This window comes from Schistocerca nitens, chromosome 1, assembly GCF_023898315.1.
Source record: "Schistocerca nitens isolate TAMUIC-IGC-003100 chromosome 1, iqSchNite1.1, whole genome shotgun sequence".
Lineage (NCBI taxonomy): Eukaryota > Metazoa > Arthropoda > Insecta > Orthoptera > Acrididae > Schistocerca > Schistocerca nitens.
In genome coordinates, this window is record NC_064614.1 from 415,348,935 (window position 1) to 415,376,869 (window position 27,935).

General features: G+C 44.4%; 1 protein-coding gene across 2 annotated transcripts in view; it reads left to right on the top strand.

Annotated features, from left to right (window-relative positions):
- LOC126249890 (beta-glucuronidase-like) overlaps positions 1-27,935 on the top strand; it is a 469,370-nt gene that overhangs the window by 56,671 nt on the left and 384,764 nt on the right. The window contains exon 1 of one of the 2 annotated variants that reach the window (XM_049951516.1): positions 10,371-10,385. The exons of the other annotated variant lie outside the window; for it this stretch is intronic. The gene's annotated coding sequence lies outside the window, so the exon portion shown is untranslated. Of the gene's footprint in view, positions 1-10,370; positions 10,386-27,935 lie in introns of those variants that run through there. 2 annotated transcript variants of the gene reach the window in all.

Consider the following 27,935-nt stretch of genomic DNA (forward strand, 5'->3'; position numbering starts at 1 on the left):
CGGGTGGCCGTAGCGTTTCGCTTGCTGGCCTATGTGCTTCGTCTTCCGCTTCAACTGTCAACTGTCTGTCGCCTACCGACTATGGTAATTCGAGCGTTCTCGCTGCTGCCTTTTTACTACACAGCTTGGAATCGCAGTTTTTCATAGGCGCGACAGATTGTGGGCAATATCATAAAACGTATGTCGGAAAAGGCAGATGAAGTTGCAAAAAGCTCACTCAAAAGTGTTCTATAGCAGTTTTCAACAGACATTGTCGTTTCCCACTGCACAGTAAAGGGAACACAGGAGTGGAAACGTAGCTACAAACACTTCCCATGGCTTCCCTACCCCAGGAAAGACAGGAATAAAGTTTTATAATTGGATAATTTTAATGAACAGATTGTTAGGAGACATACCTATGCGACTAAACCGCGCGGGTGCCCGTGCGGTCTAGGGCGCTTGCCACGGTTCGCGCGGCTCCCCTGTCGGAGGTTCGAGTCCTCCCTGGGGCATTGGTGTGTGTGTTGTCGTTAGTGCAAGTTAGTTTAAGCTGCATTAAGTAGTGTGTAAGCCTAGGAACCGATCACCTTAGCAGTTTGGTCCCATAGGAACTTACCACAAATTTCCATTTTTTTATACAATTTTTATTGATACATAAAGAGCGGCCGACATGAAGGTCACTAAGTTCCTTTAATCAGAGAACGTACGTTCTTTGAAGGAAATCTTTCATCATTGCAACTCTTACTGTACAAGTTAAGCTTCAGGTAAGCACATTTTTGTTCCTATCTTATTTATATATTTATATGTTCGTATAATTCACATCTGTAAGATTTACCAGGTATCCCTGCTATCTGGGAACGACAACAGGAAGGTGCTAGTAGGACGCTTAGATACACAAAGTAAAATTACAGACTTAAATACGCCAGAAATTACAGTAAAGAGGGCAGATCCATCAAATACGTGGTTGAAATATATATTCATAGTTCTCACATTAGAGCGAACGAGTGGTCAGCTGAAGCGAGGAAGGAATAAATGCGCCTTTTTCGAAAGGACAATATCTCATGGAGTGCACCTAAGTAACAAACATATACCATGTGAATATATAGTTTTGCAAAACACAGGATATTTATTCACCTTTCGAAAATAAGTAAAAAGTTGGCTCCACACGAGAGCAATCTGGTTTCGTTTAAAATGCGCTTTTAACATTCAAGTCAGGAAGTAAAGCGAGAGATTACCATGAAGAGATGATTGCCATTATTTGAGTCATTACTCTCCATTTCAAATCCATGCATAAAGCACTATGGCAGTTAGACTTAGTTAATGCGTATTTCTGTATCAGGAGACTTGAACAGAAGTTAATTTCCAGCTTTCTGAGTAACTGATATTGTCGTTATTGTGATGGTACAAACTATTCCTTATGATAATCGTCACTGGTAGAAACATAATTCGTTCACTCTAAGGTGGACACATGTCGTAATTGGATCTGGATTCAGTAAAACATTTTTATTTGCATTTGATTGCTGCAGGTTGTATTGTCCGGACATCTGCTTCACTAAAGTTAGTCATAATGCGTCACAACTGGATGCAACATCAATTTCATAACATATCAATAATCAGTACTTGACCGGCCGGAGTGGCCGAGCGGTTCTAGGCGCTACAGTCTGGAACCACGCCATCGCTACGGTTGCAGGTTCGAATCCTGCCTTGGGCATGGATGTGTGTGATGTCCTTAGGTTAGTTAGGTTTAAGTAGTTCTAAGTTCTAGGCGACTGATGACCTCAGAAGTTAAGTCCCATAGTGCTCAGAGCCATTTTTTGAGTTATTACTTGATGCAGAGTATTGTATAGTATTTTCTAGCTTTTCTCGCACATAATGATACCGCAGAAACTGACAGTCACGTGTATTCAACCCCAGGCACCGTTACAAACGTCTCAACCACTGTACATTTGTGATCCTGAGATAAACTGTATTTTGTGAGCCCTTTTACTAGGCCAGGCAGCGCATAGTGACCGCGCGGTTTGAGGCGCCGTGTCACGTATTGCGCGGCCCTCCCGCCGGAGGTTCGAGTCCTACCTCGAGCATGGGTGTGTGTGTTGTTCTTAGCGTAAGTTAGTTTAAGTAGTGTGTAAGTCTAGAGACATATGACCTCAGCAGTTTGGTCCCTTAGGAACTCACACACACAAGGCCAATGTGGAACGAAACCTGTATATCTCAGTAGGAACCCCTAATCAACAGCATGCAATAATTTCAAATAAAAATAAATTTATAAAAAATGCCTTTGTGCAACTACATTGTTATTAAAGTGCTGACCACTACAATTAGCTGCATTCGATCTGTACTGCGAGAAGATTAAGCATGAGGATTTTATATATGCATAACGATGTTGATAAAGATCGGTGGTTTCTGAATACATAAGGATTCGTTTGCACACTCAATCCTCCAAAGATGTTCAGAGTTACTACCGCTTTCGTGAGGACGTAGTAGAATCCTTCCGCGGAAGTTCGTCACATTTCCTGCGTCACTGTAAGTGTTACTGCAGCGCGCGCATTTCGTAATAAGCTATTACATATCATCACAGTTTACAGACAAAGGCTCACACTGCCATACACAATCGCCCTTTATCGAGCATCATAAGATTATCTCCGCAGCTGTGTACTAGTACACGTCGCACTGGTGTCAACAACGTTACTGCACTGCCAGACTACAAAAGGCCTGCAGTGGGATGCGCACAAGGGCTGTGTGGAGGAATCTAGCTCACGCTCAGGAGAAACGTAATTAAGCACACGTCGTCCATCTACAGTACAAAGATGGCAAAGCGTTGATTACCTTCCGTATTCAGACACCAAAAAGAACCGGAACAAATCATCACAACCGTTAGTTCTCTTAGACTTCTACGCTCTCCAGGGCCCAAGCAGTGAGTTCCCGGATGTGGGTTTCTCCTTGAAAACCGATCAGTTTGCCTTCGTATACAGCATATTAAGTATTGTTGGTGTTAGTTTTTTGGGATACTCTACATAAACGGTCCACTCACATTAACGTGACCGCCGCCTATGTCCGACGTCACCATGCAATAAAAACTCAAAGACGGCATGTGGCAGTAGTAGCAATGGAGTGATGAGAAAAACGGTGCAGTCGTTGTCGCAATGTTGAAATTGAGCGATTTGTTCAACGTCCAGAGTAGCATGGTCAGTGGCTTTTGGGCCAAAATTGGAAGCATTTCAGAAACTGCTAAGCTTTTAAGCTGTTTGCATGTCGCCGTCGTTAAACAATAAAATGCATGGCAAAATGGCCCTATCCAAAATCTGTGCCGAGGCAACCGTGGTGCGCCATGGGCCTTAAATGACAGGGGTGAACGACGGCTGCGGAGATGAATATGGGCGAACAGGCGCGCACCTGTTGACCAACTGACCGCCCAGATGAACCAAGGGACTACCAACGGTGTCTTATCAACGACCCTTCAGCGGACGTTTCTGCATATGAGCCTCCATAGCAGGCGCCTCGTTCATGCCCCCGTGCTGATTGTCGTTCATTGCCGACTAAACCTGGTAGCACTCCAACACTGCAAGTGGACATCCACTGTGTGGCGATATGCATCCTTTTCAAACGAATCACGCTTTATGCGCCGTAAGACTAATGGCCGTTGGCGGGAACGGAGTGAAAAATTTGAGGCCAACCACCTCGCAACAATCGAGGTTGCGTTGTGGGCTGGGGAAAGTTTTCGTGGCATTCCCTAGGAGATCTCGTCATTTAAGAAGGCACAATGGATCAACACAAGTATGCATCTATCCTTGGGGACCATTTCCACCCCTACGTGTAGTCTGTTTTTCTTCGGCACATTAATGTGACTGGACAGTGTATATCAAGTGAAGTTTTCTGTTCGCTTCTGTCTACATGTTCGGGATAATCTCAGGAACTTCTGTAGGGATTCTGATCTGCTTTTGATTCACGAGAAAGATCGTGTATATTAATTTATAAAAGTTTCGTGTTAATTGGTTGAACTATTGAGAACTGAAGTCTGCTGCCGCCGTGAACACTATGACATTACCATCTAGCGGTTCAGCCACTACAACACCACAGAGCAGCGAAGAATGAGTGGAATACGCATCGGGCCTTGTGATGTAGCGGTAAAGGGCGTCCCTCAAAACCGAAAGCTCTCGGAATCGAATCCCGATCGAACTACGGAATTCTCACTTTGTATTTTAACTTTGTATTTTGGCCTCTCAATGACGTGGTCATTCGCAGAGAAACGTGATATCTGATTCCTTGTTGAACTGTAGGCCTCCTTTACCGCGTGTCGGGTTGAACTCGGGCATGGTAGTCTAGCGAAGCTTGGGGACTGCCCACCCTCTGTAGCATAAAAATATTTTTAAAACACTTTGTAAAATTCTAATCAATGTAAACTGAAAGACGCCCTGCGACATCCGCACAGAACCACTCACGGTAGACGACGAAGAAACAGAGCCAAAGAAAGGAAATAAGAAATACAATGAAAATAAAGAGGCAAACCGCATGTCTGGTAATCGAAAAGGTCGCGGAATCCCGGTCGGACGGAGGATTTTTGTACCTGTTTTTTAACCTAGCAATCGTCTCTCAATGATGTGGACTTTCGCCAGAAATGAAATGTGTTTCAGATGCGATGATAGCCGATTTCCGATACCTTCCAAGAAGCGTGCAAAGTCATGGATGTTAGAAGACGATTCTCACTGGCAAAATCCCCCACCAGAAGCTACTGTAAGCAGTATGGCAAAATCGCTCATTTTGCTATCATTGTTCCGTTTTGTGCAATTATTGAACCATGCACCAGAAGCAAAATCCTCTCGAAAGCGTGACTCAGTACACAGTGAATCGTAAATGACAGGAACTGCCATCGAAATATATGGGTTACGATGAAAATATATTTGATGAAGCCTTAATCGAATTGAATGAACAGGGTGAATCTCCATCAGGCAAATTTATAACACATGATGGACTTTCTTTGCCGAAACATTCCAATACGGAGTATTTGCGAGAATCGAATTACGATCATTACTGACTTTTACAGACCATTGAAAACGACTGTCAGAATCACGATTTAAAAAAGTGTTTACGACTTGATAATGTTACAATCAACAACAACGAAAGAAAATTTTTTGTATGTGCCAGGAGGCATTGGCAAGTCATTTTCAATTAATCTAAAACTCGCAAAAGTCAGTTCTGGTGGAAAAGTTGCCCCGTTGTGGCATCATCAGTCATTGGTGCCACACTTTTAGAAGACAGCTTAGTGGCTCATATTACATTCAAGCTCTCCCTGAAATTTTATGGTGACCTCACTTACAGCATCAGTAACATGATTGAATTTTGTTTGGGATGAGGTTTCGATGACCCATAAAATATCCGTTGGAGCGTTAGACAGAACAATACAAAATTAACGCATCAGCAATAGCTCCTTGGAATACTGCACCGTTTTGTTCTCTGTCCAAACGTCTTGGAATTAATTGAAAAAGTATGATCGTCTATTTACAAAAAAATGATTCAAATGGCTCTGAGCACAATGCGACTTAACTTCTGAGGTCATCAGTCCCCTAGAGCTTAAAACTACTTAAACCTATCCTAAGGACATCACACACATCCATGCCCGAGGCAGGATCCGAACCTGCGACAGTAGCGCTCACGCAGTTCCAGACTGTAGCGCCTAAAACCGCTCGGCCACTCTGGCCGGCCGTATATTTACAACATATCAACTAAGGCACTTGACTGGTTTCAGGAAAGTGCTATATTGTCACCTTCAAATGAACAAGACAATAAAGTAAATGACTTCATTCTATCCAAACTTGAAGCTCCATCACAGATTTACTACCTTATCTCCGGCATGGTGGGCTGAAACAGGTCTGCAATTTTTATGTGAGTACAGCAGCTATTAAAAAAAGAGTATTAAGTTGCTTCGCTACGGTCGCAGGTTCGAATCCTGCCTCGGGCATGGATGTTTGTGATGTCCTTAGTTTAGTTAGGTTTAACTAGTTCTAAGTTCTAGGGGACTAATGACCTCAGCAGTTGAGTCCTATAGTGCTCAGAGAGCCTATTAAGTTGCTTAGGAATTTTTTTTTATTGAAGACTAGTTTCGGACGGTTTGTCCATTACCTAATCATCCATTACATGCGTCTGGCATTACAACCAGACGTGCATGTAAGTTACGGGTAACAAAATTTATAAACATCACAAAGTACAATGTAGCGTATTACATCGTATATACCCACGCTTGTACGTAAACGTTTACTTTTTGACGTAAAGCTACATTGTACACTGCCACATGAGCACGTCTGGTTGTAATGCAAGACTCACGTACACAGATGATTTGATAATGGACAAGTCATCAGAAAATGGCTCTGAGCACTATGGGACTCAACTGCTGAGGTCATTGGTCCCCTGTCATCAGAAACTAGTCATCAATAACTGAATAAAACTTCCTACGCAGCTTTAGGCGGTTTTATTAGCAGCTATTATAATCACAAAAATATTACTCTGTTGACACGGACTTAGAGATAAAGCAATAGAAGGTGCACCTACTATTAAGACACAATGGAACAAGACCTGGGCAACCATTCCGAAAATGTTTTAATCCAGTGCACAGTACTAACTGACTGTTGAGCGGAACAAACTGTTTTGATACAAAGAATGCCAGTGATACTCACGGACTTACCATTCCAATCCAAACGGTTCCAGTTTCCCATTACACTCGCCTTTGGTATGGCAATCAACAAAGCACAGGGCGAGACGCTGAATATTGCTGGAACTGAACTAGGCGTGAGTGTTTTTCACATAGTCAGTTGTACTTGATCATATCACGGGTGACATTAAAACGTAGTATGTTCATTTTTGTACTTAATCCTGCACAGAGCATCAACGTAGTATACAAAGAAATAGTTTAAATATATAGAAAATTCTGAAACCTAAATGCAACAAATTTTGTTCGGCTTTCTATTTGATCAATACTAGAATTTGGAATTAATATTCAGTTGGCCGGCCGGAGTGGCCGAGTGGTTCTAGGCGCTACAGTCTGGAGCCGCGCGACCGCTACGGTCGCAGGCTCGAATCCTGCCTAGGCCATGGATGTGTGTGATGTCCTTAGGTTTAAGTAGTTCTAAGTTATAGGGGACTGATGACCTTAGATGTTAAGTCCCATAGTGCTCAGAGCCATCTGAACCATTTTTTTATGAACTTGTGGATAGTACGCCACGACGAATACAGGCATGCATCAATGCAAGAGGACGTGCTACTGGGTATTAGAGGTACCATTTGAACCAATATTCAGTTCCCTAACATCGTTCTCAGATTTTTAATCGTAACTCTATTCAGTGGCCCGCAAACAAAATTACCGCAGCATTACACAAGTCGCCAGTCCGTGCAAAGCCGGAAGTGAAAATCGGTCCATTGTCGAGTCGTGGTTCTTTTGAGTCAATTACCAGCCGAGCTGGTAGTGGGACAGAGTGCCTTGTTGTGGCATTTACGTGTCAACCAAGGAAAACCTCCCATTAAATGTTAGTCTCAACCGGGGGATTGGAACTGTTATAATTAATTTCTGGCGTAGTGCTCTCCATCGTCCTACACAAAGACTGAAACTGAATCTATGTGAATCGTGTGTGTGAAAGGGTGGGTAAAAAGTAATGCCTCCCGCATCATAAAAAATTTAATAATGAACTTACAACAGCAGGATTAATATGGATAGTAGCCTGAACTGTCCTCCACATTACACTACCGTTGAACACTCACCATGCATTTGCACGCCATCATTGAACCTAGGCATCAAAACCAGTTTGGAAAAAAGTCACAGATGCCAATCGAGAACGTGCTGATAAAATAGTATAGGTTGACAAACGCGTTAGAATTCACAAGCAACAGCGAAACCTATGGAACTAAACTTAAGATAGACGGTAAATCATAAATCATCGATTAGAACAGAAGTGATATCTGGCGTTCCGCAAGGTAGTGATTTATATACATGATCTAGGTGATAATATGAGCAGTCCCCTTGGATTCTTTACAGATGACGCTGTAATTTACCGTCCAGTAAAATCATCAAACGATCAATTCCAATTACAAAATGATTCAGAGAGAATTTCTGAATGGTGCGAAAAGTGGCAATTAGCACTAAACAAAGAAAAGTGCGAGGTCATCCACATGGGTACTAAAAGAAATCCGATAAACTTTTGGTATACGATTAATCGCACAAATCTAAGGGCTGTCAATTCGACTAAATACCTAGGAATCACAATTACGAGCAACTTAAATTGGAAAGACCACATAGATAATATTGCGAGGAAGGCGAAACAAAGACTGCAAATGGCTCTGAGCACTATGGGACTTAACATCTTAGGTCATCAGTCCCATAGAACTTAGAACTACTTAAACCTAAATAACCTAAGGACATCACGCATATCCATGCCCGAGGCAGGATTCGAACCTGCGACTGTAGCAGTCCCGCGGTTCCGGACAAAGACTGCGCTTTGTTGGCAGAACACTTAGAAGATGCGACAAACCCACTAAAGAGATAGCCTACATTACACTTGTCCGTCCTCTGCTGGAATATCGCTGCGCTGTATGGGATCCTTATCAGGCAGGATTGAGGGAGGACATCGAAAAAGTGAAAAGAAGGGCAGCTCGTTTCGTGTTATGGAGCAAAAGGGGTGAGAGTGTCACTGATATGATACGCGAGTTGGGGTGGCAGTCACTGAAACAAAGACAGTTTTCTTTGCGGCGAGATCTATTTACGAAATTTCAATCACCAACTTTCTCTTCCGAGTGCGAAAATATTTTGTTGACACCCACCTACGTAGGGAGAAATGATCATCATAATAAAATAAGAGAAGTCATAGCTCAAACGGAAAGATTTAGGTGTTTCTTTTTCCTACGCGCCATTCGGGAGTGGAGGAGGAGATTAGTGTTTAACGTCCCGTCGACAACGAGGTCATTAGAGACGGAGCGCAAGCTCGGGTGAGGGAAGGATGGAGAGGGAAATTGGCCGTGCCCTTTCAAAGGAGCCATCCCGGCATTTGCCTGAAGCGATTTAGGGAAATCACGGAAAACCTAAATCAGGATGGCCGGAGACGGGATTGAACCGTCGTCCTCCCGAATGCGAGTCCAGTGTGCTAATTCGGGAGTGGAATAGTAGAGAAGTAGTATGAAAATGGTTCCATGAATCCTCTGCCAGGCACTTGCAGAGTAACCATGTAGATGCAGATGTCATTTTTCACAATCCAAGCGATTGCATAACTGGGCTGGTCAATGGTGCCTCTCGCGTCCTACAACCCTGATTTTGCTCCGTCTGACTTCTCCCTGTTACGACCTATGAAAGCCATTCTACATGGTTACAGTTTCAATAACTTGTATGTGCTAAAAACAACTTTAAAATCATAGGTAACGAAGCAAGAGTTTTTCCAAACTGGTTTTGATGCCTGAATTCAACGAGGGTGGACGTATGTACGAAGCCATGTTGATGTTTAACGGTAGTGTTATGCAGAGGAGAGTTCAGGCTATGATATGTATTAATTCCGATTTTATACGATGATTATTAATTTTTTTATAAAATAAGAAGGAATACTTTTTGATCGACCTTTTTCTGTGTGTGTGTGTGTTTGTCTGAGTGTGTAATGTGTGTGCATGTGAAATGTTATGGGACTTAACTGCTAAGGTCATCAGTCCCTAAACTTACACACTACTTAACCTAACCTATCCTAAGGACAAACACACACACCCATGCCCGAGGGAGGACTCGAACCTCCGCTGGGATCAGCCGCACAGTCCATGACTGCAGCGCCCAGACCGCTCGGCTAATCCCGCGCGGCTGAGTGTGTACTTAACTGCTAATTGTATTGATCACCTCGAAAGCTGACAAGCCCATATAGTCTCAGCTCTGCTGGAATTTACATAACAAGAACCGATGGCAGTGTCCGTCAGCCTTTAAATTCACGAAAAAAAGTAATTCATCGGCGAAATCTAAGTAAACAACAGTAAACTGTTAGGAGATGGTACCTGATGCAAATTGAGACATGTTAGTTCTCGATTTGTGAGAGCCATAGAAAGCTTGTTGCATTCCGTTTTTGAACAGAATGGAAGGAAGCCGTACGCGGAACTGAAAAAAGGATCTAGCCAGAAGGTGGTTCATTTTGTGTTAGGGACTGTTTACAAAGCCGAGTAGGAAGACAGAAGAAGGGGAACAGTGGTGAAAGCGACAAGTGCTATGCATATATCGGCAGACCGTGACACAGTCGAACGTGATGTCTATGTAAATTACCATACTTAAGCGCGTCCTGCATGTTCAGTGGCCCGCCGCCCAGCGAGTGCCGCGTTTCGAGATATGGCTTCCTTTCGAGTGGCAGCGCTCGGTGGAACCACATCGAGCCTCAAGACGGCAACCTGGTGTCTAACAAAGCGTGAGTACACGAGATAGGTCTTCACACAATCACAACAACTCGTCCAAAAGTTGCATTAAAAAGAAAAGAGTGTTATGTAGAGATTTTTACCACAACAAGGTATGCACGACTTTGAAAAAATACGCTGCCATTATCAAATCTGAATTGTTGTTATGTGGAAGAGGGCCTGAAGCTTCTTTTGCTTGCCTGGACGACCTGTGACGTAATGTCGTGCTGTACTCTCGTGCTGCCATGAGTGACAGAATTCGCGCTTTTTGGAGATCGATATCCGCCTCGTGTCGCCGCAGTACAAACACAGCAGCAGTTGTGGCCCGCCATTCTCTCAATGCGTTCTGACCTCACTAGCACAACACAATACTCGTCTACGGAAAGAACAACGCCTTTATCTTCAGAAAATGGGAAAACGTTTTTTTTTTTCGGAGAATTACTGTAGCGCTTTAGGGATTTAACTCTGTGTTTCGTGACACTTGTGTGGATCAGGAGCTTAACGTCTGTTCACTAAAGATTCACATCAGATGCATAGGATTTACTTTGAATTTGATATGCTGACCGGTAATGAATGGGGCACAGACCAACCTTCAGCGGGATATAGTCCGAAACTGGTCCAGCATAAATATTTTTTTAAGTAAATCCTATGTAGACGATGTCGACTTTTGATAATAAAAATTAAGTCTGAGTTTCGCGCGAACTGCAGACACCATGTATACGAAAAGCATCTGTAGGTAAAAGAGTGACGAAGCACAGAAATATTTAGTTGCAGTTCCTTAACTTTACAAGTTGTTCTTGATCTACAAAATAGTGTACAGGAATAGTACCGAAGACTTAGCGTTAATTTAATTTATTTCTCTAATTTCCAGCTAACGTGACATAAAAAGATGAGGTAGTGGATTATATCCGGCAGCGGTTTATGTTAGACTACAGCTGGCTAGAAATAGAAACACGCGTTCCACAGAGTTGTCGTCGGCTCATAGCAGTTTTAACTGGAAGGCAGAATTAGTAGTTCTTGCAGATGATATATGTAACGTGAAGTGACCAGAGAAGCAAGAACAGAGATAATAATAAATGTCGTTTCAGTGCGAGTTATTAACTGGTTTTTCAAAAAAAATTGAAGGACTAGTTTCAGGAGGAAAAGCGTTAGACCCTAGTCTGATTACATATATTTAGATTTCCTGTGATTTCCGATAAACGACGTCAGGTAAAAGCAGGAATGTTTCCTTCGACCAGGCCATACACAAGGTTTCCCCGCGTTTTACATTAACTGCACGAATGTGCACAAAAAGGGATACATGTCGTATCGCTATCTAGTAGCTACGTTTCACGTTTCTTTCGCCGACTGTGTTATCAAATGCCACCGCACTGTCAACAACTATAGCGGGAAGATATCAGCGCCGTGTCCGCAACGAACTTCCTACTGGGCTGCACGCTGACAGCCGTTGTCTGACCTCTCTGTCTGTAGGACTACTGTCATACCTCACCTGTCCGTGCGGTTCTAGGCGCTACAGTCTGGAACCGAGCGACCGCTACGGTCGCAGGTTCGAATCCTGCCTCGGGCATGGATGTGTGTGATGTCCTTAGGTTCGTTAGGTTTAATGAGTTCTAAGTTCTAGGTGACTGATGACCTCAGAAGTTAAGTCGCATAGTGCTCAGAGCCATTTGAACCATTTGAACCTCACCTTTACATACAGTCATGGAAATAAGTATTCATACAGTAGGTGGTAACAAACTACGATGGTGTGTTGGGATAGTAAATCATCCACAGCGCCGACACGAATAAGTACGATGTAGCGTCAGATGACCATGTTCTTGCTAATGAAGCTTCCCGTATGCCATGAATCTATTCTGGGAAAACAAAATATGTTACACTCCGCACGGTCTACGACAGGGCAAAATGTATTCATACAGCGGACTACTTTCAACCAAACAAACGGCTGACGCAGCCCCGGCGTGCATGCCACACTTGTGTAGTCGTGTGGCGGCCGTGAAGCAACAGCACGTCGGACGTGGGCACCGTGGAACAGCAGAATGAGCCGCAAGGAGAAGGAAACGACCATTGAGAAACGAAACATTGTTGTCGCCCAATATCTTCAACACAAGTCGTATGCCGAAATTGCGAACATCATAGGACGAAGCCGAGCGACGGTGCAATCTATCATTAAGCGATATAAGGACAGACATGTAGTAATAAACAGTGAACGACACGTTCGTCCACAGAAGCTTACAACAAAAGAGACCAGAATGCTACTAAGAATCACCAAGAAAAACCCGAAAACGACATCGTTGACACTATCCGCATATGTAAATGACCACTTCCGAAAGGACATCACTCCAAGGGCACTTCGTAACTTTCTCAATCATTCGGGCTACAGAGCCGGGGTCCCGAGACGAAAGCCCTACATCAGCAAAAAGAACAGGAAGTGGCGGATGGAATTCGCGAAACAGCATGTATCCAAGACAGCAGACTTCTGGGATACTGTATTGTTTAGTGATGAAAGCAAATTTAATATCGTGCACAATGATTGCAGGATCTTGGTCTGGAGAAGACCGAATACAGGCCTCGACCGAAACAACATACAACCGACTGTGAAGCACGGAGGTGGTGGAGTGATGGTATGGGGCTGTATGTCAGCCTCCGGTGTCGAAAATTAGTGTTTGTGGAAGGTACCATGGACAGATTCGTGTATATGAACATTCTCAAACAGAACTTACAACAGAGTGTTGACGCCTTGGGTCTTCCTAGAAATTATTACTTCCAACAGGACAATGATCCCAAACATACGGCGCAAATTGTCCGGCTGTGGTTGCTCTACAACACTCCACACACTCTTAAAACACCAGCTCAGAGTCCGGACCTGAATCCCATCGAACACTTGTGGAGTGAGCTGGAAACGCGAGTGAGAAAACACGACATCCATAGTAAGGCCTCTTTGAAAGAGGCTCTCCTTCGAGAATGGGAAGGTATCACGTCGGAAACTACAAGAAAACTGGCCCATTCCATGCCACGGAGGTTGCGAGAAGTAATACATCGGAAGGGTATGCATACGAAGTACTAAACATGGTCTGGCTCTGTTAGAAGTGTCATTTTCTGTTGATGTATGAATACTTAATTCCCAGCGCAGTAGAGAACTTGGCAGACGTTTTTGTATTTTGTTTTGTAAAGGCTTGTTCATTCTCGTTCTATGTAACAGCATAACTGCATTGGCGACTGGCCAATGTATATAGTGCATAACCAATTAGTGTTTTTGGTTTCGTATTGTCAATAAAGGCAGTTTACTTTTCCACGCTCTAGTATATGAATACGTATTTCCATTACTGTATACTGCGCTAATCTGAACTCTGCTGACAAACTTTCAGAGGTGGCAGTATAGACCAAAACAAGAAAAGAAGTCCAGTAAATATGGGCTCTAAAGTATATACTTTAAGAGCTATGACGATTTGTTCATCGTCGCTACAGTGAAATACATCTCTTCTACCGAAAAAATGCTATTAACATTTTAAGGTGGGCATTTTAGAGACCATGTTTTCGGACATTTTTGTCTTATTTTAGTCCTTACTAGCTCCTTCCACAATATGGAAAGCAAAGAGCTTGCAGTAGAAGTGTTTCACGGTATCGAAGATGAACAAGTGCTCATAGCTGTCGCGGTATCCGGTTTAGACCCCATGTTGACAAGACATGTTTCCTTATTGTGGTCCATACATCTCAAATTTTGTCGGTGGAGTTGATAGTTCGTTCTGTATATGAACTGCCTGACAACAAAATTGTACCACCCAGAAGGGGGGAGGAAACGAAATAAAGCTTCACTAGTTGAGAGGGTATACGATGTTACCGAAATGATTACAAAACAGAATAAAATTTAGAAACATCTTGGGAATATGAGCTCACTTATATATATGACATTACTTCCCTCTGGCCTGGATGCACGCACTTAATCGGTTGAGCTGGCTGTCACAAAACCGTTACATCCTCCTCTGAGAGAAGCTGGCCCATAACAGCTGTAACTGGTGCTTGATATCCTTGACAATGGCACTGGTTGCAGTTGACATCCACACATGTTCTGTCGAGGGCAGATGTGCGAATCTAGCTGGCCACGGTAATACTGTATCTCAGCACTACTCAGTTTGTAAAGAGACGTGTCAGGAGTGGTCGTGCCGTGCATTATCCTGTTCAAAAATGACACCACGATACTGTCGCATGCGAAATAACACACGGGATGCAGGATGTTCGTGACGTACCGTTGCGTCGTCAGAGTTCTCTCAATCGCTACCAGGCGTGACATAAAGTCATCCACGATGACTGTTCACGCTTCTGGCGCTACAGTCTGGAACCGCGCGACCGCTACGGTCGCAGGTTCGAATCCTGCCTCGGGCATGGATGTGTGTGTTGTCCTTAGGTTAGTTAGGTTTAAGTAGTTCTAAGTTCTAGGGGACTTACGACCACAGCAGTTGAGTCCCATAGTGCTCAGAGCCACTGTTCACGCCATGATGCCAGTAATTACACCGCTGTGTCTCTCCAAAACGTTAGTGAAAGGGGACTTCCCTCCAGATCACCACCAAACCCGCCGACAAAGGCCATTCGAAGTGGTGCAGAACCACGCTTTATTGCTGAACACAATGCTATGACGTTCAAGTAGGAGACGACTCTCTGGAAGATAGCAGGCGAGGTACTGGAGGAACTAAAGCTGTGAGGACGGGTCATGAGTCGTGCTTGGGTAGCTCAGTTGGTAGAGCACTTGCCCACGAAAGGCAAAGGTCCGCGTTCGAGTCTCGGTCCAGCACACAGTTTTAATCTGCCAGGAAGTTTCATGCAACAACAGTCCTTGTTTCCTAGTCAATGCACCATTCCAGACGCAGCCGTTTGTGCAGTGAAGTTAACAGCAACAAGCACATGCGATGTTATTCTCTAGACGGGTTGCTGCTAGTCTCTGTCGAATGGTGTGGGATGACACTGGATGTTGCCGGGAGTCTATTATTTGATGTCGGAGAGCAGGCGCAGATGTGAAGGCGTTACGATGTGCTCGGTACACAATACACCGACCTTCCATTGTGCCGGCCGGGGTAGCCGAGCGGGTCTAGGCGCTACAGTCTGGAACCGCGCGACCGCTACAGTTGCAGGTTCGAATCCTGACTCTGGCGTGGATATGAGTGTTGTCCTTAGGTTACTTAGGTTTAAGTAGTTCTAAGTTCTAGGGGACTGATGACCACAGCAGTTAAGTCCCATAGTGCTCAGAACCATTTGAACCATTTGAACCTTCCATTGTGATGCCCAGTCGACTGCAACCTTTATGACAAATATTCTGCCCTCACGTCCCTTCCAGCCAAACATAGGGCCACTGTCACATTCGAAAGCTCCATAAATCTTGCCATTGCACGATTCGACCAGCCCCAAACTGTCGCCCACTATGAGGCCAGTTTCAAATCCGGTCGGGTGCTGGAAACGCTGTCTCACACGAGTACGCTGCGTCTCTGTTCTGTGTCCTTCATAGTGATCACTCTGTTCAGGCTGCGATATACAATACATTTTCTGAAGCGTTTACTTGAATTCAGTGTCTAAAGCATTGCACCACCTTGAACGGTGGGTTATAAACAAACACAACCAGGGAGAATTTCAGCGTAAAATTTCACTTTCCTTGTCAGTGATTTCCTGCAGTAATTGCACTTTATATCATCTATTATATTTAATGTAAGAGGTAACGGGCTGTATCCCGATCTCGTGAAGCGCTACTTTCCTTTAGAAAAGCAGAATATCTTCCAAATGTGACCGTAGAGATAACAGGTCGCAGCGGGAATGACAAGACGGTATTCCCCTTCCACTCACTACTGTATCAGTCCTTTGACCAAGATGGAAAATGAGCTTCGAAAAAGCAAAATAAATTTTTCTAAAAGTATTTATGGTCAAATCTGAAAGTATTTGCTTGAACTACACAGTTTAAATAAACTTTTTCTTGCTGTTCTAAAATAAAATTTTTGTGCATTTACCGTGATTCTACGCTAAAAACGCGCGACCTCAAAAAGAGCTATGAGACGAAAGTGCAAGACGGCCCGGTGGAACTGCTTCTCGCACGACACAGCAATCAAGTTCATTACACAGCCTACTTGTCTGTTGAGTTTTTTCTCTCTTCAACAGATTGCGGTATTTTTTCATTCGTGTATTGTTAGTTAGAGGGATTTGTTTCAATTTATGCGCTTCTTGCAATGTCATGTAGATAAATACGAGGGTGTGGTGGAAAGTAATAACTCTAGATTTTTTAAAACTTTTCAAATAAAACAAACTTTACTAACATTCTAGACACCTGTCTATTTACTCCTCAACGTAGTTACCATGGGATAAACACTTTTCTCCCAAAGAGAGCCCAGTTTGTTGATACCATCGCTGTAGAATGTTTGGCTCTCTTGACGGAGCCACAAACTCACCTTTGCTTGCACCGCTTCATCACTATCAAAGTGAATGCTTCATAGCTGTTCTTTAAGTTTAGGAAACAGATGAAAATTGTTTGGACAGGCGTCGATCGGACTGTTTCAAATGTCTCAGCGCTCGTGTGTGGTCTGGCACTTTCATAGTGAAGGAGAGTGTGCGCCATGTGTGCACGAACTCTTCGAATTCGAAACTCGACTTCAGCCCGCTGCTTCTCACGCACCGACATAGTCACATTACACACTACAATTCGGAAATATGCGGTCATGAAGAATGAAGGTGTAGAATGTTAATAACCTTTGCTTTATTTAAAAAGCTATAAGCGTTTTGACATAAAAATAACTTGGAGGCATTACTTTTCAGCACGCGCTTGTATTTAATAAGTAATTATTAAATAAGAAATTATTAAAGAAATAGACCCAAATGGTCTTAGTGTCACTGAACAACTTCAAATATATTTGCGCAGCAATAGTTTCTTATTATTTCTATATTGCACGTAGGGTGCATCAAAAGGATTCGTTCGATTTCGCAACATTTTATCTTCCACATGAATGAAAATAAAAACTAGGGTATAAATATTAACTTACGCACAGAACTAAAAAGCTTTAGTTTTCAAAAGAACCATCCAATCTTACTACATCTACATCTACATGGTTACTCTGCAATTCACACTTAAGTGCCTGGCAGAGGGTTCATCGATCCATTTTCATACTACTTCTCTACTATTCCACTCCCGAATGGCGCGTGGGAAAAAGGAACACATAAATCTTTCCGTTCGAGCTCTGATTTCTCTTATTTTATCATGATGATCATTTCTCCCCACGAAGGTGGGTGTCAACAAAAACATTTATGCGTTCGAAAGAGAAAGGTGGTGATTGAAATTTCGTAAATAGATCTCGCCACAAAGAAAACCGCCTTTGTTTCAGTGACTGACACCCCAACTCGCATATCATATCAGTGACACTCTTACCCCTATTGCGCGATAACACGAAACGAGCTGCCCTTCTTTGGACTTTTTCGATGTCCTCCGTCAATCCTACCAGATAAGGATCCCACACTGGGCAGCAATATTTCAGCAGAGGACAGACAAGTGTAATGTTGGCTGTCTCTTTATTGGGTTTGTCGCATCTTCTGAGTGTTCTGCGAACAAAGCGCATTCATTGTTTCGCCTTCCCCACAATATTATCTGTATGGTCTTTCCAATTTAAGTTGCTCGTAATTGTAATTCCTAGGTATTAAGTCGAATTGACAGCCCTTAGATTTGTGCGATTTATCGTATACCCAACATTTATCGGATTTCTTTTAGTACCCATGTGGATGACCTCGCACTTTTCTTTGTTTAGTGCCAGTTGCCACTTTTCGCACCATACAGAAATTCTCTCTAGATCATTTTGTAATTGGAATTGAACGTCTGATGATTTTGCTGGACGGTAAATTACAGCGTCATCTGTAAAGAATCCAAGGGGACTGCTCAGATTATTACAAAGGTCATTTTATAAATCAGGAACAGCAGACGGCCTATGACACTACCTTGCGGAACGCCAGAGATCACTTCTGTTCTACTCGATGATTTACCGTCTGTCACTACGAACTGTGACCTCTCTGAGAGTAAATCACGATTCCAGTCACACAATTGAGACGGTGCTACATGTGCACGCAATTTGATTAATAGTCGCTTGTGAGGAACGGTATCAAAAGCTTTCTGGAAATCTAGGAATGTGGAATCGATCTGAGATCCCTTGTCGACAGCACTCACTACTTCATGGGAATTAAGTGGTAGCTGTGTTGCACAAGAACGATATTTTCTGAATCCATGTTGGTTATGTATCAATAAGTCATTTTCTTCAAGGTGATTCATAATGTTCGAGTACAGTATATGCTCCAAAATCCTTCCGCAAATTGAGGTCAGTGATATGGGTCTGTAATTCAATGAGTTACTCCTGTTTCCCTGTGACCTGTGCTACTTTCCAGTCTCTACTGGGCTTTATCTGTAACATGCATGCACACACAACCTCGGGGTACGTTTTTTTCAATAATGTTTGAAATCATAGTTTTCATTAATCTTCCCAACTTAGGTTTTCAGTATATTTCTAAAACTCCACATATAAAGCTGGAACCCTCCCGTTAACAAGTCTGACACAAAAATAGCTTGCAACAAAAGGAAATACAAGCGCAGTTACGCATGCTTGAAGTACGCTGTCCGCATTCACTTTTAGATTACACTGAATTAGATACTCTCTACATCTACATCGACATTATTCTCTACAATTCATAATTAAGTGCCTGCAACAAGGTTCATCGGACCACCATCAAGCTATTTCTCTGCCGTTCCAGTCTGGAACAGCGCGCAGTAAAAAAGAGTACTTAAATATAGGCTCTGATTTCTCTTATTTTACCATGATGATAAGTTCTCACTATGTAGATGGGCGGCAACAAATTATTTTCGCATTCGGAGGAGAAAGTTGGTGATTGAAATTTTATGAGGAGGTCCTGCCTCAATGAAAAACGCCATTGTTTTAATGACAGCCACCATAGTTCGCGTATCATGCCCGCGGCAATCTCTCCCCTATTTCACGATGACACAAAACGAGCTAACCTGCTCTGAACTTTTATCGATGTCCTCTGTCAATCCTATCTGACGCGGATCACACACTGCACAGCAGTACTCCACAAGAGAGTGGACAAGCGTAGTGTAGAAGGTCCCTTTAGTAAACCTGTTATATTTTCTAAGTGTTCTGCCAGTAAATCTCAGTCTTTGGTTTGCGTTCCCAATTTAAGTTATCCGTGATTGTAATCCACCCCCCGGCCACGTGGGGTAGCCTCGCGGTCTTGGGCGCCTTGTCAAGGACCGCGCGGCTCCCCCCGTCGAAGGTTTGAGTCCTCCCTCGGGCATGGGTGTGTGTGTTGTCCTTAGCGTAACTTACTTTAAGTTAGATTAAGTAGTCTGTAAGCTTAGGGACCGATGACCTCAGCAGTTTGGTCCCATAAGATCTTACCACAAATTTCCAAAAAAAATTGTAATCCCTAAGCATTTAGTTGAGTTTGCAGCCTTTAGATTTTTGTCACTTATCGTGTAACTGAAATTTAGCGGATTCCTTTTAGTGTTCGTGTGGACGACTTCACGCCTTTAGTGATTTAGAGTCAATTGACACTCTTCGCACCCCAAAGACATAATGTCTAAATCATTTTGGAATCTGTTTTCATTATTTAATGGCATTACATGATGGTAAATGACAGCATCATCTGCAAACATTGTAAGAGTGCTGCTCAGATTGTCTCCTAAATCGTTTATATAAACCAGTAACAGCAGAGGGCGAACAACACTTCCTTGGAGAACGCCAGACATTACTTTTGTTTTACTGTGATCGTCCTGACAGGAAATCACGAATCCAGTCGCACAATTGAGGCGATACTCCGTAGGCATTCGCATCTTTATTAGAAGTTGGTTGTGAGGAACTGTGTCAAGAGCCTTCTGGAAATCCAAAAATAGGGAATCAATGTGACGTCCCTTGTCGATAGCACTCCTTATTTCGTGAGAATAAAGAGCTGTTCGTGTGTCGGAAGAACCATATTTTCTGAATCCGCGTTGGCCTTTTGTCAATAAATTGATTTTCTCCGGATAATTCATAACGTTAGAACATAGCATGTTTCAAAATCGTATTGAAACTCGACGTTACTGATATTGGTCTACAATTCAGCGGTTTGTCTTTTTTTTTTCTTGAATATTGGTGTGACTTGTGCAACTTTCCAATCTTCAGGTACGAATCTTTCGATGAGCAACCAGTTTTATATGATTGCTCAATATGGAGGTTTTCTATCAGCCCACTCTTAAAGGAACGTAACTGTTACATATCTGCCTTTATCAAATGATTTAAGTTGCTTTGCTACATCTAGGACATTTACGTCCACGTTACTCATGTTGGCAGTTGTTCTTGTTTCGAGTTCTGGAATATTTACCTCGTCTCCTTTGGTGAAGGAATTTCGGAAAACTGTGTTTAGTAACTCTGCTTACGTGGTACTTCATCGATAATACTACCATAGCTATCTCCCAGAGATGATACTGACAGCGTCTTGCCGCTAGTATTCTTTACATACGACTCGAATGTCTTTGGGTTTTCTGCCAAATTTCGAGACAGAGTTTCGTTGTGGAAATTATTAATACCATTTCGCGCTGAAGAACGTACTAAATTTCAAGCTTCCGTAAACTTTCGTCAGTCTTGGGAATTTTGCGGTTTTGTAAATTTGGCATGCTTTTTTCTTTTCTTCTGTAACAGTGCGCTTACCTGTTCTGTGTACCATGGTGGATCAGTACCATCTCTTATTAATCTTTTGGTATGTATCTCTCTATTGCCGTCGATAGTATTTCTTTGAATTTAAACCAAATCTGGTCTCCGTTCACATAGCCAAATTGGAAGGAGTGGAGACTGTCTTTTAGGAAGGAGTCAAGCGATTTTTATCTGTTTGTTTTAATAAAATGTTTTGTAATTACTTTTGGTGGATTTTGATGTTACGGTATTCAGTGTAGCTACAATAGCTCCCTATTTGCTCACGGTTATTTGTTACTAAGAGGCCAAGTACCGGGTATGTTTTTGCAACCATTTACACTTCGAGTGGGCTCCTGAATCATTTGTCCAAAATAAGTTTCTGAGAAAGTAGTCAGTAATTTCGAACGACGTGTTACGTCTACCACCGACTTCAAACACGTATTTTCTCCAATGTATCGAGGGTAGATTATAGTTACCACCGGCTATAATTATATGAGTGAGTACCTATTTGAGATGGGACTCAAGTTTTCTTTGAACTGGTAACACTGAAGATGATAACTATTTGAAGAGCATGACCGACTAGTGGACACGCTGGTAACTTGGTTTTCTACCAGCAGCACATTTATCTACGAACTCTTAACACGGGCCGGCCGCAGTGGCCGTGCGGTTAAAGGCGCTGCAGTCTGGAACCGCAAGACCGCTACGGTCGCAGGTTCGAATCCTGCCTCGGGCATGGATGTTTGTGCTGTCCTTAGGTTAGTTAGGTTTAACTAGTTCTAAGTTCTAGGGGACTAATGACCTCAGCAGTTGAGTCCCATAGTGCTCAGAGCCATTTGAACCATTTTTTTCTTAACACGGAACATGTTATTACGTAATAACATAATATGGATGCAACTGATCATTCTCATAATGACGAAGCTGAATAACATAGATTGATTTACGCTGTTAAATAACGTAACGTGCACTCTGTACACTACGTTCTACATTATGATATACTAAGTCTATACAACAAAAATTAGAGCAATACGTATACGGGATGAACGCACATATTAATTCAATTACAGATAAACTTATTTAAATAAATCTGTCTTTGCATATTATGGAGCTCTGGTTTATACAGCATCTACATGCGTTCTTTTAAAGGATTTATTGAGTCAATGAGGCCGTGTGTCGTAACCTTTGATGTAATGGTGCGTCCCAAAATAGTGAGCACACCTTGTTACAAGTGCCACACTTAAATAACTATACTACGCGATAGAAATGACACATGACAGTTCTCTCTTTGGAACACAGTATGTAAAGAGAAGTCTTATTCAAGTACTGTCGGTATAGAACTCCACCCCGAAGTACACTACGTCTGCTGTTCTCTGATCAATAAGTTTTCACTAGGGCGTTGACTGCTTAGGGCCATCGTTCTACTCGAGTGTTTCTGGAATGTCAGCCAGTCGCTGTGCATTGTGAGTTAACGCCCGCTCATAAATAACAGCGACCTGCTAGTGGTTATCGACGTGGTGTCAAGAGTAAAAAAAAGTTATGGGAGACCTTGACGCATAAACGCAAGCTGCAGAGGCGAACGGACAACGCGAGCTTCGTGTACAGGCGCTGGCAGCGCGGCTCGTCCCATGTTTTTTTTTTTACACATAACGATGTCCAATACAGCTCTCTGAATGTACCCACCTTATCACAACCCGCCTTACATTGATATTTCCTTTTGATGAGGAGTAGACCTGTGTAATGTCAGTACTGAACTTCTCACTTCTTATAATTTTCTCACCGTCTTTGGCTGCTGACGTCGCGTGTTATAATACACTACTGGCCATTAAAATTACTACACCAAGAAGAAATGCAGATGATAAACGGGTATTCATTGGACAAATATATTATACTAGAACTGACATGTGATTACATTTTCACGCAATTTGGGTTCATAGATCCTGAGAAATCAGTACCCAGAACAACCACCTCTGGCCGTAATAACGGCCTTGATACGCCTAGGCATTGAGTCAAACAGAGATTGGATGGCGTGTAAAGGTACAGCTGCCCATGCAGCATCAACACGATACCACAGTTCATCGAGAGTAGTGACTGGCGTATTGTGATGAGCCGGTGAGCCGGTTGCTCGGCCACCCTTGACCAGTCTTTCTCAGTTGGTGAGAGATCTGAAGAATGTGCTGGCCAGGGCAGCAGTCGAACATTTTCTGTATCCAGAATGGCCCGTACAAGACCTGCAACATGCGATCGTGCATTATCCTGCTGAAATGTAGGGTTTCGCAGGGATCGAATGAAGGGTAGTGCCACGGGTCGTAACACATCTGAAATGTAACGTCCACTGTTCAAAGTGCCGTCAATGCGAACAAGAGGGGACCGAGACGTGTACCATGACGCCGGGTGATACGCCAATATGGCTATGACGAATATATGCTTCCAATGTGCGTTCACCGCCATGTCGCCAAACTCGGATGCGACCATCATGGTGCTGTAAACAGAACCTGGATTCATCCGAAAAAAATGACGTTTTGCCATTCGTGCACCCAGGTTCGTCTTCGAGTATTCGAGTACACCATCGCAGGCGCTCCTGTCTGTGATGCAGCGTCAAGGGTAACCGCAGACATGGTCTCCGAGCTGATATTCCATGCTGCTGCAAACGTCGTCGAACTGTTCGTGCAGATGGTTGTTGTCTTACGAACGTCCCCATCTGTTGACTCAGGGATCGAGACGTGGCTGCACGATCCGTTACAGCCATGCGGATAAGATGCCTGTCATCTCGAGTGCTAGTGATACGAGGCCGTTGGGATCCAGTACGGCGTTCCGTATTACCTTTCTGAACCCACCGATTCCATATTCTGCTAACATTTGTTGGATCTCGACCAACGCGAGCAGCAATGTCGCGATACGATAAACCGCAATCGCGATAGGCTACAAACCGACCTTTATCAAAGTCGGAAACGTGATGGTACGCATTTCTCCTCCTTATACGAAGCATCACAACAACGTTTCACCAGGCAACGCCAGTCAACTGCTGTTTGTATATTCGAAATTGTTTGGAAAGTTTCCTCATGTCATCACGTTGTAGATGTCGACACCGGCGCCAACCTTGTGTGAATGCTCTGAAAAGCTAATCATTCGCATATCACAGCATCTTCTTCCTGTCGGTTAAATTTCGCGTCTGAAGCACGTCATCTTCGTGGTGTAGCAATTTTAATGGCCAGTAGCGTAACTAGTGTAAATGTATACAGGCCTTGGGAGAAGGGGGAGGCAGTTGTTGCACATGCCTCGTGGCAGCAGTGTGCAGGAGGTCGAGCGGTCAGGATATGAGAGTGGGGATCCAGGGTTGCCGTTAAATGACAAAACAGGAACTTAGGTACAACAAAGAGGGCGTATTTCAATGTACGGTGTACAAGGAGCGCACCTAAGGTCGGAAGTTACCAGGTTTAGGCCAGTCTAGGAGGTCGAACAATTAACTGAAATGGACAACGAAAGGGGAAGCTGTCCATATTAACTTACGTTGGTGGCCGGTCGTGAAAAGCAGAGCCAGAGGCTCTGCCTTCCAAGAAGACGTCTGTTCTGCTCGAAGTCGGAATTACAAGAGAGAGAAGCAACTGTGTTCCGCACCGCAGAACACTCCAGTGTCCACTCACGTGATCTGTATCCCGCGCACGCTATTGGCTAAAACCAGTGGCGTGAATTCGCTAGCAATTTCAGCAGAGGTCTCAGGGCGTCTCTTGTCAGCAGCTTTCACTGGACAGATGTGCCTCTGTTTTGAAAGGCAACTTGTGTCACGTAGGCACAGCGTAAGTTACTCTGGGAATAAACTTGTAAAGATTTGACTGGGCCTCTGGAATAAATTTTTTAAACCAATTCCCTAAAATACACTCCTGGAAATGGAAAAAAGAACACATTGACACCGGTGTGTCAGACCCACCATACTTGCTCCAGGCACTGCGAGAGGGCTGTACAAGCAATGATCACATGCACGGCACAGCGGACACACCAGGAACCGCGGTGTTGGCCGTCGAATGGCGCTAGCTGCGCAGCATTTGTGCACCGCCGCCGTCAGTGTCAGCCAGTTTGCCGTGGCATACGGAGCTCCATCGCAGTCTTTAACACTGGTAGCATGCCGCGACAGCGTGGACGTGAACCGTATGTGCAGTTGACGGACTTTGAGCGAGGGCGTATAGTGGGCATGCGGGAGGCCGGGTGGACGTACCGCCGAATTGCTCAACACGTGGGGCGTGAGGTCTCCACAGTACATCGATGTTGTCGCCAGTGGTCGGCGGAAGGTGCACGTGCCCGTCGACCTGGGACCGGACCGCAGCGACGCACGGATGCACGCCAAGACCGTAGGATCCTACGCAGTGCCGTAGGGGACCGCACCGCCACTTCCCAGCAAATTAGGGACACTGTTGCTCCTGGGGTATCGGCGAGGACCATTCGCAACCGTCTCCATGAAGCTGGGCTACGGTCCCGCACACCGTTAGGCCGTCTTCCGCTCACGCCCCAACATCGTGCAGCCCGCCTCCAGTGGTGTCGCGACAGGCTTGAATGGGGGGACGAATGGAGACGTGTCGTCTTCAGCGATGAGAGTCGCTTCTGCCTTGGTGCCAATGATGGTCGTATGCGTGTTTGGCGCCGTGCAGGTGAGCGCCACAATCAGGACTGCATACGACCGAGGCACACAGGGCCAACACCCGGCATCATGGTGTGGGGAGCGATCTCCTACACTGGCCGTACACCACTGGTGATCGTCGAGGGGACACTGAATAGTGCACGGTACATCCAAACCGTCATCGAACCCATCGTTCTACCATTCCTAGACCGGCAAGGGAACTTGCTGTTCCAACAGGACAATGCACGTCCGCATGTATCCCGTGCCACCCAACGTGCTCTACAAGGTGTAAGTCAACTACCCTGGCCAGCAAGATCTCCGGATCTGTCCCCCATTGAGCATGTCTGGGACTGGATGAAGCGTCGTCTCACGCGGTCTGCACGTCCAGCACGAACGCTGGTCCAATTGAGGCGCCAGGTGGAAATGGCATGGCAAGCCGTTCCACAGGACTACATCCAGCATCTCTACGATCGTCTCCATGGGAGAATAGCAGCCTGCATTGCTGCGAAAGGTGGATATACACTGTACTAGTGCCGACATTGTGCATGCTCTGTTGCCTGTGTCTATGTGCCTGTGGTTCTGTCAGTGTGATCATGTGATGTATCTGACCCCAGGAATGTGTCAATAAAGTTTCCCCTTCCTGGGACAATGAATTCACGGTGTTCTTATTTCAATTTCCAGGAGTGTATTCCTTGACTGGCTGCCATTATGTACACTAGCATCGTGACATTAATCTTATGTTCTTCATAGTTATTGGCAGATCCTACTGAGAAACCAAACTGCAGGCATGCTGACTGCGGCGTTTCGCCTGCTGTAGTAAATAGTCCCAGAAATCTTCTATGAGATTAAGATGTGGTTGTTGTTGGTGTCTTCAGTCAGAAGACTGGTTTGATGCAGCTCTCCATGCAAATCTACTCTATGCAATCCTCTTCATCTCCGAATAACTGCTGCAACCTACATCCTTCTGAATGCGCTTACTGTGTTCATCGCTTGGTCTACCTCTCTGAGTTTTGCCCCCCCTCCCCCCCCCCCCCCCCCACTGTCCCCGAATACCACATTCGTGATTCCTCCGCCTCAATTCTATACCCAAATAAAAACTCACAACGTTCCTATTCCAGTCGGCAAAGCACAAATTCGCAAATTACTGTCCTACTTATAACTTCCGTTCAAATAAATGCCAATATACACTGCTGGCCACCGTAAATGCAACACCAAGAAAGACAAGAGGTAGCACAACAAAATTTATTTTGTAGATAACATGTTGACCAAGTATCAAATGATTACGTTTACAGACGTCTGTGACATGTGGTTCCTGCCAGAATCATAGCCAGAGTAGCCGCCATTGTTGAAGATCACCGCTACCACACGTCTCGGCATTGAGTCAAAGAGACGTTGGATGTGTTCCTGGGGTACAGCAGCCCAAGCAGCTTCCACACGTTGCCAAAGATCATCTGGTGTGGCAGCTGGGGATGTAATCTGGGTCACTCGTTGAGCAACCATGGACCACATGTTTTCTATCAGCGAAAGATCCGGAGAGCGAGCCGGCCAGGGAAGCACTTCAATCTGGTTATTGACGAAGAACCTTTGGACAATGCGTGCCACGTGTGGTCGCGCATTATCCTGTTGAAATATGGCTGTGGCCGAGCCCTGAAGGTGAGGAAGGAGAACTGGCTCCAGCACCTCGGATATGTAGCGCCGGCTATTTAAAGTACCGGCAATGCGTACTAGAGGCGTGCGAGAGTAATATCCAATACCGCCCCATACCATAATACCCGGTACAAGACCAGTGTGGCGGTGCATAATGCAGCTGTCCAGCATCCTCTCTCCACGGTATCTCCACACTCGAATCCGACCATCGTGGTGCTGCAGACAGAAGCGTGCCTCGTCAGTAAAGACAACGTCATTCCATTCTGCCGTCCACATCCGTCTGTCATCACACCAATGGCGATGGAGACGTCTGTGGTTCTGTGTCAATGGTAGACGTAGCAATGGACGTCTTGCGGACAGACCACTCTGCTGTAAACGGCGTCGAATGGTACGCGCAGACACTGGATGATGCGTTACAGACGCAATGTGCTGTGCTATGATTCGGGATGTCACTGAGCGATTCGTCACTGCCATGCGCACAATTTGCCTATCAGCACGTGCAGTGGTGTACCGAGGTGAATGCGATCGACCACGTCGGTCCGTCGTACGCTCCTGCATCCAACGGTCAAATATCCGCATTACAGTTTGGTTTCGTCCAACACGACTAGAGTTCTCTGTATGAT